This window comes from Bombina bombina, chromosome 4 (assembly GCF_027579735.1).
Source record: "Bombina bombina isolate aBomBom1 chromosome 4, aBomBom1.pri, whole genome shotgun sequence".
NCBI lineage: Eukaryota > Metazoa > Chordata > Amphibia > Anura > Bombinatoridae > Bombina > Bombina bombina.
In genome coordinates, this window is record NC_069502.1 from 858439766 (window position 1) to 858453026 (window position 13261).

General features: G+C 43.2%; 1 long non-coding RNA gene across 1 annotated transcript in view; it reads left to right on the forward strand.

Moving 5' to 3' along the window:
* LOC128655661 (uncharacterized) overlaps window positions 1-12095 on the forward strand; it is a 31361-nt gene extending 19266 nt beyond the window's left edge. The window contains exon 3 of the long non-coding RNA XR_008401871.1: window positions 12040-12095. This is a non-coding gene — a long non-coding RNA (uncharacterized LOC128655661). The remainder of the gene's footprint in view (window positions 1-12039) is intronic.
* Window positions 12096-13261: the final 1166 nt, after the last annotated feature.

A 13261-nucleotide genomic window follows, 5' to 3' on the forward strand; every position in this document is an offset into this window, starting at 1 on the left:
GATGATGATCTTAGCATTTGTAACTAAGATCCAGTGCTGTTCCCACAGAGGCTGAGGAGTACAGGAAACTTCAGTGTGAGGAATGTTTTCATGCTATATAGCAGTGAGGTATGTTCAGTCATTTTTTCTGGAGAGACTGTGTATTTCAGAAAGGCTGACAGTATCCCTATGAGGGTAAGGGTAAGCAGTAATCCTAAGAGCTATAGGAAGGCATTACTAAGCTTGCATAAGGGGCGTATTAAAAAATGGTTGACACTGGTTTTTGAATGTTTGTGGGCAAACGTTTTATGAACTGGGAGTGCTATTAACGTTTTGTGGGCAATAACGTTTTTGTTGGCAACTTTATTGAGGGTACACTTGGCTTATTTTTTTGGTCTCAGAATCCACATGGCTAGTTAAAACCGCTCTGGTCCGGTACTTTGAGGCTGTAGAGACATTGAGTGAGATGGGCGGGGCCTATTTTCGCGCCTCAGATGCGCAGTTGTTTTCACGCAGCAAGCTCCAACTCCTGAGGGCCCTTGTGGATGTTTTGGGCCAAATCGAAGCTTTAACCCCATATTTACTATCCCTTACGGCAGGTAGGCGCCACAGCAGGGCTGTGGCAAGGTGCTGGGGGTGTTTTTTTTTCGTATTTAGGCCTTAATTCAATCCGGTTTGCACAATAAAGGGTTAAATTTTCTTGTGGGGCAAACTTAACTACACATATTGAGTCTGCTATAAAAATTTGAAAAATTTGGAGCATTTTAAAGCAGTTTTGCAGAACGTGTATGCTTTTTTTTCTCTTAAAGGCACAGTACCGTTTTTTAAGATTGTTGTTTTTTTCACTAAATAAAGTGTTTTCATGCTTGTTTGTAGTCATTACTAGCCTGTTCAACATGTCTGACATTGAGGAAAGTCATTGTTCAATATGTTTAGAAGCCATTGTGGAACCCCCACTTAGAATGTGTCCCTCATGCACTGAAAGGTCAATAAATTGCAAAGAACATATTTTAGCTACTAAAAGTATGTTGCAGGATAATTCTCAGTCAGAAGGGAATCAGGTTATGCCATCTAATTCTCCCCAAGTGTCACAACCATTAACGCCCGCACAAGTGACGCCAAGTACTTCTAGTGCGTCTAATTCTTTCACCCTGCAAGATATGGCCGCTGTTATGAATACTACCCTCACAGAGGTTTTATCTAAGCTGCCTGGGTTGCAGGGGAAGCGCAGTAGGTCTGGTGTGAGAACAAATGCTGAGCCCTCTGACGCTTTATTAGCCATATCCGATGTACCCTCACAATGTTCTGAGTTGAGGGTGAGGGATTTGCTGTCTGAGGGAGAGATTTCTGATTCAGGAAATATGTTCCCTCAGACTCAGATATGACGGCTTTTAAATTTAAACTAGAACACCTCTGCTTATTGCTCAGGGAGGTTTTAGCGACTCTGGATGATTGTGACCCTATTGTAGTTCCAGAGAAATTGTGTAAAATGGACAGATTTCTAGAGGTTCCTGCTTACACTGATGTTTTTCCGGTCCCTAAGAGGATTTCGGACATTGTTACTAAGGAGTGGGATAGACCAGGTATTCCATTCGATCCCCCTCCTACTTTTAAGAAAATGTTTCCCATATCAGACACCATGCGGGACTCGTGGCAGATGGTCCCTAAGGTGGAGGGAGCTATTTCTACCCTGGCTAAGTGTACAACTATACCTATTGAGGACAGTTGTGCTTTCAAAGATCCTATGGCTAAAAAATTAGAGGGTCTCCTAAAGAAAATATTTGTTCATCAGGGTTTTCTTCTCCAACCTATAGCAAGCATTGTTCCCGTAACTACTGCAGCTGCTTTTTGGTTTGAGGCTCTGGAGGAGGCTCTTCAGGTTGAGACCCCATTAGATGATATTCTGGATAGAATTAGGGCTCTTAAGCTAGCTAATTCTTTCATTACAGATGCCGCTTTTCAACTGGCTAAATTAAGAATTCAGGTTTTGCCATTTTAGAGCGTTATGGCGTAAGTCCTGGTCTGCTGATGTGTCATCAAAATCTAAGCTTTTAGCCATCCCTTTCAAGGGTAAGACCCTATTCTATCTCAGACCACTGCAACTATGCATGCTGAAACAGTGGAATGGGGATTATGCAGATTTATCTCCTCAGATAAATCTGGATCAAGAGATCAGAGACTCTCTTCTTTGGTGGTTGTCACAGGATCATCTGTCCCAGGGAATGTGTTTCCTCAGGCCAGCATGGGTCATAGTGATGACGGACGCCATCCTATTGGGCTGGGGTGCAGTCTGGAATTTCCTGAAAGCACAGGGTTTGTGGACTCAGGAGGAGGCTCTCCTCCCGATAAATATTCTAGAATTGAGAGCGATATTCAACGCGCTTCAGGCGTGGCCTCAGCTGGCTTCGGCCAGATTCATAAGATTCCAGTCGGACAATATCACGACTGTAGCATATATCAATCATCAGGGGGGAACAAAGAGTTCTCTAGCAATGATAGAGGTTACCAAAATAATTTGATGGGCAGAGACTCACTCTTGCCATCTATCAGCAATCTATATCCCAGGAGTGGAGAACTGGGAAGCGGATTTTCGTCAGACTTTTCATCCAGGGGAGTGGGAACTCCATCCGGAGGTGTTTGCACAATTGATTCAGCAATGGGGCACACCAGAATTGGATCTGATGGCGTCTCGTCAGAACGCCAAACTTCCTTGTTATGGGTCCAGGTCAAGGGATCCTCAGGCAGTACTGATAGATGCTGTAGCAGTACCCTGGTCGTTCAACCTGGCTTATGTGTTTCCACCATTTCCTCTCCTTCCTCGTTTGATTTCCAGAATCAAACAGGAGAGAGCTTCTGTGATTTTGATAGCACCTGCGTGGCCACGCAGGACTTGGTATGCAGACCTGGTGGACATGTCATCTCTTCCACCATGGACTCTGCCACTGAGACAGGACCTTCTGATTCAAGGTCCGTTCCAGCATCTAAATTTAGTTTCTCTGCGGCTGACTGCTTGGAGATTGAACGCTTGATTTTATCCAAACGGGGTTTCTCTGAGTCGGTCATAGATACCTTGATTCAGGCTCGAAAGCCTGTCACTAGGAAAATTTATCATAAGATATGGCGTAAATATCTTTATTGGTGCGAATCCAAAGGCTACTCATGGAGTAAGATCAGGATTCCTAGGATTTTGTCCTTTCTCCAAGAAGGATTGGAGAAGGGGCTATCAGCTAGTTCCTTAAAGGGACAGATATCTGCTTTATCAATTCTACTGCAGAAGCGTCTGGCAGATGTTCCAGACGTTCAGTCGTTCTGTCAGGCTTTAGTTAGAATCAAGCCTGTGTTTAAACCTGTTGCTCCGCCATGGAGTCTGAATTTAGTTCTTAAAGTTCTTCAAGGGGTTCCGTTTGAACCTATGCATTCCATAGATATTAAGCTTCTATCTTGGAAAGTTCTGTTTTTAGTTGCTATCTCTTCGGCTCGAAGAGTTTCTGAACTATCTGCGTTGCAATGCGACTTGTTTTTTTTTTTTTTTTTTGCGTACCAAACCTGGATTCCTTCCTAAGGTTGTTACTAATAGGAATATCAATCAGGAAATTGTTCCTTCTCTGTGTCCTAATCCTTCCTCTAAGAAGGAGCGTCTGTTGCACAACTTGGACATGGTTCGTGCTTTGAAGTTTTACTTGCAAGCAACCAAGGATTTCCGTCAAACATCTTCTTGGTTTGTTGTCTATTCTGGAAAACATAGATGTAAAAAAGCTACGGCTACCTCTCTTTCTTTTTGGCTGAAAAGCATCATCCGCTTGGCATACGAGACTGCTGGACAGCAGCCTCCTGAAAGGATTACTGCTCACTCTACTAGAGCGGTGGCTTCCACATGGGCTTTTAAAAATGATGCTTCTGTTGAACAGATTTGTAAGGCTGCGACTTGGTCTTTGCTTCATACCTTTTCAAAATTTTACAAATTTGATACTTTTGCTTCTTCGGAGGCTATTTTTGGGAGAAAAGTTCTTCAATCAGTGGTGCCTTCTGTTTAACCATCTGTCTTGTCCCTCCCGTTCATCCGTGTCCTGTAGCTTTGGTATTGTATCCCACAAGTAAAGGATGAATCCGTGGACTCGTCGTACCTTATAGAAGAAAAGTAAATTTATGCTTACCTGATAAATTAATTCCTTCTATGGTACGACGAGTCCACGGCCCTCCCTGTCATTTTAAAACAGATTATATTTTTTTATTTTAAACTTCAGTCGCCTCTGCACCTTGTAGTTTCTCCTTTTTCTTCCTGTACCTTCGGTCGAATGACTGGAGGGTGGAGCTAAGGGAGGAGCTATATAGACAGGTCTGCTGTGGTGCTCTTTGCCACTTCCTGTTAGCAGGAGTATAATATCCCACAAGTAAAGGATGAATCCGTGGACTCGTCGTACCATAGAAGAAATTTATTTATCAGGTAAGCATAAATTTACTTATCAATAACAGGACAAAGCCTTACACATTTATCTATACAGTACATATAATCAGCAATAGTAAGCAATCTGGTAATAATTGTGCAAACAGATAATAGTGCACATCATTTCAAATAATAACTCCCATCAATCTAGGGCTAAATGTAAATAACAAGCTCGGCACTATATCATGCAAAGCATCGTCCCAAATCAGCTGATTTAATATAAACAATGCAAATGATGACTCCTTTTATTTCTAGGTTGCACATAAGCCAGGAGTAGCTGTAAACTTATACTGTCCTGAAAAATTGAAAAGACGTCCTTTAGGCTAAAGGCATAACCGTAAAACACAATACCATGTGCAGAAGCTTATCTGAGTGAAGCAGCTGGTGCCGTGCAACCTACTAATCGCAGACCAACTAATCGATAATGAGATTCGTTGACAACTATTTAGTTGTAGCGCTAAAGCATTGTTTGTTTTTACCCTAGCTGTGTGCGTCTACAGACAACATCACTGTGTGCAGCACTGAGGCATCTAATATTCTGTTACCGCTGGTTACATAAACTTATTATATACAATATGGTGCAGCTCTTCAGTGTGTAGCTGGGGGCAGAAGTATGTGCGGCGCTGGTGGTGCTGCTAATATTATGATGGTGTCTAGCCGGAACTTCCTGTCACTAGTATCTGTCTGATCTTTCTGGTGCTCACAACACGCTGCTTCCTATTTGCCAGTTTTATGTAGTTCTGAGCCGGACTTTCCTCCTTTTTAAATGGCACTAATTTTCATACAGTGTTATTAGCTATCCAGCCTCCCGGGTTTACTGCATGCTGACTCCTCTATTAGATCACCTGCTTAGCCCTGTATTGTGTATATCACAAACCACAACTGTTACCTGTGTACAGATACAAAAGTAAAGCAGGCTCAAGCTTTTCCTTAAGGTTTATTTGTGTAGCTTTTATTATATCAGTCATGTAAAACCCCACAGTACACTGGTATAGACTCTCTCATGTATACAAAATAACGACACTTTTCCAAGATGCTGGTTCCTATTAACCTTTAGAGGGATGTAAAACCCAACATTTCTCCTGTTAAGTGTAGTCCGTCCACGGGTCATCCATTACTTATGGGATATTAACTCCTCCCCAACAGGAAGTGCAAGAGGATCACCCAAGCAGAGCTGCTATATAGCTCCTCCCCTCTACGTCACACCCAGTCATTCTCTTGCACCCAACTAATAGATAGGATGTGTGAGAGGACTGTGGTGATTAAACTTAGTTTTTATATCTTCAATCAAAAGTTTGTTATTTTAAACGGCACCGGAGTGTGTTGTTTTCTTCTCAGGCAGAATTTGAAGAAGAATCTACCTGAGTTTTGTGTATGATCTTAGCGGACGTAGCTAAGATCCATTTGCTGTTCTCGGCCATTCTGAGGAGTAAGGTAACTTCAGATCAGGGGACAGCGGGCAGGTTCACCTGCAAAGAGGTATGTTGCAGTATATTATTTTCTAAGGAATGGAATTGACTGAGAAAATACTGCTAATACCGATATAATGTAAGTACAGCCTTAAATGCAGTAGTAGCAACTGGTATCAGGCTGATATGTATGTATGTTTACACTTAAGTATTTCTGGGGAATGGCACTTCACTGGGAAAATACTGTATGCATATAACTTTTAGCCTAACTTGCAGTGTGAGCGACTAGCAGCAGGCTTTTAATGACATTTCATAAATTAGATTTTAAACGTTTGCTGGCATGTTAAATCGTTTAATTATCTGAGGTACTTGGTGAAAAATTGTTTTGGGCGTTATTTTCCACATGGCTGTCGTTTGTTTTAAATTAAAACAGTTTACTGAGCTTCCCTCACTGTTGTATTGTGAGTGGGAGGGGCCTATTTTGGCGCTTTTACTACGCATCAGAAATTCAGTCACAGTCTGCCTTTTTCTCCCTGCATGATCCAGGACGTCTCCACAGAGCTCAGGGGTCTTCAAAACTAGTTTTGAGGGAGGTAATCACTCACAGCAGACCTGTGAGACTGTGCTTTGACTGTGATAAAAACGCTTATATTTTCAATTGTTATCCGTTTTTTCTGATATTAAGGGTTAATCATCCATTGCTAATGAATGCAATCCTTTGCTAAATTTATGCTTTTTACTGTGAAAATGTGGTTTCTATAACTAATCCAGTTCATTGTTATTCAACTGTGACAGTTTTTGTGTGCTTCTTAAAGGCACAGTAACGTTTTGCATATTGCTTGTAAATTTAGTTGAAAAGTATTTCCAAGCTTGCTAGTCTAATTGCTAGTTTGTTTAAACATGTCTGACACAGAGGAATCTCTTTGTGCAATATGTTCAAAAGCCAAGGTGGAGCCCAATAGAAATTTATGTACTAATTGCATTGATGCTACTTTAAATGAAAGTCAATCTGTACATGTTAAGCAACATTCACCAGACAACGAGGGGGAAGTTATGCCGACTAACTTGCCTCACGTGTCAGTACCTGCATCTCCCGCTCAGGAGGTGCGTCATATTGTAACGCCAAGTACATCAGGGCGGCCATTACAAATCACTCTACAAGACATGGCTAATGTTATGACTGAAGTTTTGTCTAAATTGCCAGAACTTAGGGGTAAACGAGATCACTCTGGGGTGAGAACAGAGTGCGCTGATAATGCTAGGGCCATGTCTGATACTGCGTCACAATTTGCAGAGCATGAGGACGGAGAGCTTCATTCTGCGGGTGACGGATCTGATCCAAATAAACTGGATTCAGACATTTCAAATTTTAAGTTTAAGCTGGAAAACCTCCGTGTATTACTAGGGGAGGTGTTAGCGGCTCTGAATGATTGTAACACAGTTGCAGTCCCAGAGAAAATGTGTAGGTTGGATAAATATTTTGCGGTACCGACGAGTACTGACGGTTTTCCTATACCTAAGAGACTTACTGAAATTGTTACTAAGGAGTGGGATAGACCCGGTGTGCCTTTCTCACCCCCTCCTATATTCAGAAAAATGTTTCCAATAGACGCCACCACACGGGACTTATGGCAAACGGTCCCTAAGGTGGAGGGAGCAGTTTCTACTTTAGCTAAGCGTACCACTATCCCGGTGGAGGATAGTTGTGCCTTTTCAGATCCAATGGATAAAAAGTTAGAGGGTTACCTTAAGAAAATGTTTGTTCAACAAGGTTTTATATTGCAACCCCTTGCATGCATTGCGCCTGTCACGGCTGCGGCAGCATTTTGGTTTGAGTCTCTGGAAGAGACCCTTGACTCAGCGCCATTAGATGAGATTACACACAAGCTTAAAACCTTAAGCTAGCTAATTCATTTATTTCTGATGCCGTAGTACATTTAACTAAACTTACGGCTAAGAATTCCGGATTCGCCATTCAGGCAAGCAGAGCGCTGTGGCTAAAATCCTGGTCAGCTGATGTAACTTCTAAATCTAAATTACTTAACATACCTTTCAAGGGGCAGACTTTATTCGGGCCCGGTTTGAAAGAAATTATCGCTGATATTACGGGAGGTAAAGGCCATGCCCTGCCTCAAGACAGAGCCAAACCTAGGGCTAGACAGTCTAATTTTCGTGCCTTTCGTAACTTCAAGGCAGGAGCAGCATCAACTTCCTCTGCTCCAAAACAGGAAGGAGCTGTTGCTCGCTACTGACAAGGCTGGAAACCTAACCAGACCTGGAACAAGGGCAAGCAGGCCAGAAAACTTGCTGCTGCCCCTAAGACAGCATGAAGTGAGGGCCCCCGATCCGGAAACGGATCTAGTGGGGGGCAGACTCTCTCTCTTCGCCCAGGCTTGGGTAAGAGATGTCCAGGATCCCTGGGCGTTGGAGATCATATCTCAGGGATATCTTCTGGACTTCAAAGCTTCTCCTCCACAAGGGAGATTTCACCTTTCAAGGTTGTCAACAAACCAGATAAAGAAAGAGGCGTTTCTACGCTGTGTACAAGACCTTTTACTAATGGGAGTGATCCATCCAGTTTCGCGGTCGGAACACGGACAAGGGTTTTACTCAAATCTGTTTGTGGTTCCCAAAAAAGAGGGAACCTTCAGACCAATATTGGATTTAAAGATCCTAAACAAATTCCTAAGAGTTCCATCGTTCAAAATGGAAACTATTCGGACAATCTTACCCATGATCCAAAGAGGTCAGTACATGACCACAGTGGATTTAAAGGATGCTTACCTTCACATACCGATTCACAAAGAACATTACCGGTATCTAAGGTTTGCCTTCCTAGACAGGCATTACCAGTTTGTAGCTCTTCCCTTCGGGTTGGCTACGGCTCCAAGAATCTTTACAAAGGTTCTGGGCTCTCTTCTGGTGGTACTAAGATCGCGAGGAATTTCGGTAGCTCCGTACCTAGACGACATTCTGATACAAGCGTCAAGCTTCCAAACTGCCAAGTCTCATACAGAGTTAGTACTGGCATTTCTAAGGTCGCATGGGTGGAAAGTGAACGAGGAGAAGAGTTCTCTCTTACCACTCACAAGAGTTCCCTTCTTGGGGACTCTTATAGATTCTGTAGAAATGAAAATTTACCTGACAGAGGACAGGTTAACAAAGCTTCTAAATGCTTGCCGTGTCCTTCATTCCATTCAACACCCGTCAGTGGCTCAATGCATGGAGGTAATCGGCTTAATGGTAGCGGCAATGGACATAGTTCCTTTTGCACGCCTGCACCTCAGACCGCTGCAATTGTGCATGCTAAGTCAGTGGAATGGGGATTACTCAGATTTGTCCCCTACGCTGAATCTGGATCAAGAGACCAGAGATTCTCTTCTATGGTGGCTTTCTCGGCCACATCTGTCCAGGGGGATGCCCTTCAGCAGGCCAGACTGGACAATTGTAACAACAGACGCCAGCCTACTAGGTTGGGGCGCTGTCTGGAATTCCCTGAAGGCTCAGGGATCATGGACTCAAGAGGAGAGTCTCCTTCCAATAAACATTCTGGAATTGAGAGCAGTTCTCAATGCCCTTCTGGCTTGGCCTCAGTTAGCAACTCTGAGGTTCATCAGGTTTCAGTCGGACAACATCACGACTGTGGCTTACATCAACCATCAAGGAGGGACAAGGAGTTCCCTAGCGATGATGGAAGTATCAAAGATAATTCGCTGGGCAGAGTCTCACTCTTGCCACCTGTCAGCGATCCACATCCCAGGAGTGGAGAACTGGGAGGCGGATTTCCTAAGTCGCCAGACTTTTCATCCGGGGGAGTGGGAACTTCATCCGGAGGTCTTTGCCCAAATACTTCGACGTTGGGGCAAACCAGATATGGATCTCATGGCGTCTCGCCAGAACGCCAAGCTTCCTTGTTACGGGTCCAGGTCCAGGGACCCGGGAGCGGTCCTGATTGATGCCTTGACAGCACCTTGGACCTTCAGGATGGCTTATGTGTTTCCACCCTTCCCGATGCTTCCTCGTTTGATTGCCAGGATCAAACAGGAGAAAGCATCAGTGATTCTAATAGCGCCTGCGTGGCCACGCTGGACCTGGTATGCAGATCTAGTGGACATGTCATCCTGTCCACCTTGGTCTCTGCCTCTGAGACAGGACCTTCTAATTCAGGGTCCTTTCAAACATCAAAATCTAATTTCTCTGAAGCTGACTGCATGGAAATTGAACGCTTGATTTTATCAAAGCGTGGATTTTCGGAGTCAGTAATTGATACCTTAATACAGGCTAGGAAACCTGTTACCAGGAAAATTTACCATAAGATATGGCGTAAATACTTACACTGGTGCGAATCCAAGAGTTACTCATGGAGTAAGATTAGGATTCCTAGGATATTGTCTTTTCTACAAGAAGGTTTAGAAAAGGGTTTATCTGCAAGTTCTTTAAAGGGACAGATCTCAGCTCTGTCCATCCTTTTACACAAACGTCTGTCAGAAGTTCCAGACGTTCAGGCTTTTTGTCAGGCTTTGGCTAGGATTAAGCCTGTGTTTAAGACTGTAGCTCCACCGTGGAGCTTAAATTTAGTTCTTAACGTTTTACAGGGTGTTCCGTTTGAACCCCTTCATTCCATTGATATCAAGCTGTTATCTTGGAAAGTTCTGTTTTTAATGGCTATTTCCTCGGCTCGTAGAGTCTCTGAGTTATCAGCCTTACATTGTGATTCTCCTTATCTGATTTTTCATTCAGATAAGGTAGTTCTGCGTACTAAACCTGGGTTCTTACCTAAGGTAGTCACTAACAAGAATATCAATCAAGAGATTGTTGTTCCATCATTGTGCCCTAACCCTTCTTCAAAGAAGGAACGACTTCTGCACAATCTAGACGTAGTCCGTGCCCTGAAATTTTATTTACAGGCAACTAAGGATTTTCGCCAAACTTCTTCCCTGTTTGTCGTTTATTCTGGACAGAGGAGAGGTCAAAAAGCATCTGCTACCTCTCTATCCTTTTGGCTTCGTAGCATAATACGTTTAGCCTATGAGACTGCTGGACAGCAACCTCCTGAAAGGATTACAGCTCATTCTACTAGAGCTGTGGCTTCCACTTGGGCCTTTAAGAATGAGGCCTCTGTTGAACAGATTTGCAAGGCTGCAACTTGGTCTTCTCTTCATACTTTTTCCAAATTTTACAAATTTGACACTTTTGCTTCTTCGGAGGCTGTTTTTGGGAGAAAGGTTCTTCAGGCAGTGGTTCCTTCCGTATAAAGATCCTGCCTGTCCCTCCCGTCATCCGTGTACTTTAGCTTTGGTATTGGTATCCCATAAGTAATGGATGACCCGTGGACTGACTACACTTAACAGGAGAAAACATAATTTATGCTTACCTGATAAATTCCTTTCTCCTGTAGTGTAGTCAGTCCACGGCCCGCCCTGTTTTTTTATGGCAGGTCTAAATTTTAAATTATACTCCAGTCACCACTGCACCCTATAGTTTCTCCTTTCTCGTTTGGTTTTCGGTCGAATGACTGGGTGTGACGTAGAGGGGAGGAGCTATATAGCAGCTCTGCTTGGGTGATCCTCTTGCACTTCCTGTTGGGGAGGAGTTAATATCCCATAAGTAATGGATGACCCGTGGACTGACTACACTACAGGAGAAAGGAATTTATCAGGTAAGCATAAATTATGTTTTTTCTTTTGTAATTCAGATAATACAATTTTAAAAAAGTTTCCATTTTATTTCTATTTTTAAATTTGTTTTGTTCTCATGATATTCTTTGTTGAAGAGATACCTATGTAGGTGTTTGGAGCAGGAAACTGTGCTGCCACCAGTGTTTCTCAGCTGCGGTTCTCAAGTACCCCCAACAGGCCATGTTTTCATTATAGCTGAACCAGTGCACAGGTGAAGTAATCAGCTGATCAGTAACCATGGTTACTAACCTGGTCTCAACCACCAGCTGATTATTTCACCTGTGCACTGGTTCAGCTATAATGAAAACCTGGACTGTTTGGGGTACTTGAGGATCGCGGTTGAGAAACCATGATCTAGACACATGCATATTCATCATTTATTAATATTTTTGTGATACTATTTGCTAAATGATTAGGCTTTCACTAATTGTGTAATAAACTAAATCAGAAAGTACAAATTTCTGTTATATAAGTTTATGTTGCACCCTGTACCCGTGTACTATCAGGTAACTTCCTGCTGTAATTACAGGGCGTCTAGAGGAAAACCCGGCCACTGGGCTATTAAATGTGAAGGAAGAGGATGAGACGGATAACATGAATAGTCATCAGACTGAAATACATTGCTCCCTCCCTGCCGGTGAGTAGTAATACGTGAGAGTCTGCCGGGGCTGTGCACACAGTTACTTACTGCTCTCCCTCCCTGCCGGTGAGTAGTAATACGTGAGAGTCTGCTGGGGCTGTGCACACAGTTACTTACTGCTCTCCCTCCCTGCCGGTGAGTAGTAATATGTGAGAGTCTGCTGGGGCTGTGCACACAGTTACTTACTGCTCTCCCTCCCTGCCGGTGAGTAGTAATACGTGAGAGTCTGCCGGGGCTGTGCACGCAGTTACTTACTGCTCTCCCTCCCTGCCGGTGAGTAGTAATACGTGAGAGTCTGCCGGGGCTGTGCACACAGCTACTTACTGCTCTCCCTTGTAGTTTACTGTCTGGTTTATAAGCGCAGATAACAAAATGAGTTTAACCCTTGTTTAGTTCATGTTGTAGTTTTATACTGGAATATAGAGAATCACGGTAAAAAAAAAAAAGGATGAGAGGAAAAAGGAGGAGAATGTGTGAATATGGTGCTATTGCCTGTCTAGGAAATACACAAACTATTTTATGGTAAAGCTATAAAAAAAACTAGATCATGTGATATAAAAACTGAATCTGCTTTATTTGTGCAGATGAAGATAAAGCTGATATAGTGAAAGTTGAGATAACAGAAGATCTGTGTGTTAGGCATCAACTGGAAGCACCAGATGAGGAAACCAGTGACAGTATCAGCCCAGGTGAGCACGTGTGGTGTGTCTGAGGGACACAGGAGACAGGTGAGTGTGCATTTATGTGTATCTGAGGGATGAAGGTAGCATGAGTGTATTGTATGTGAGGTACATTGGTTACAGGTGAGTGCACATATATTGTGTGTGAGGTACATGGGTTACAGGTGAGTGTGCACATATATTGTGTGTGAGGTACATGGGTTACAGGTGAGTGTGCACATATATTGTGTGTGAGGTATGTGAGTTACAGATGAGTGTGCACATATGTGTGTGAGGTACCTGGGATACAGGTGAGTGTGCACTTATATTGGGTATGAGGTACGTGTGTTACAGGTGAGTGTGCACATATATTGTGTGTGAGGTACGTGGGTTACAGGTGAGTGCACATATATTGTGTGTGAGGTACATGGGTTACAGGTGAGTGTGCACAT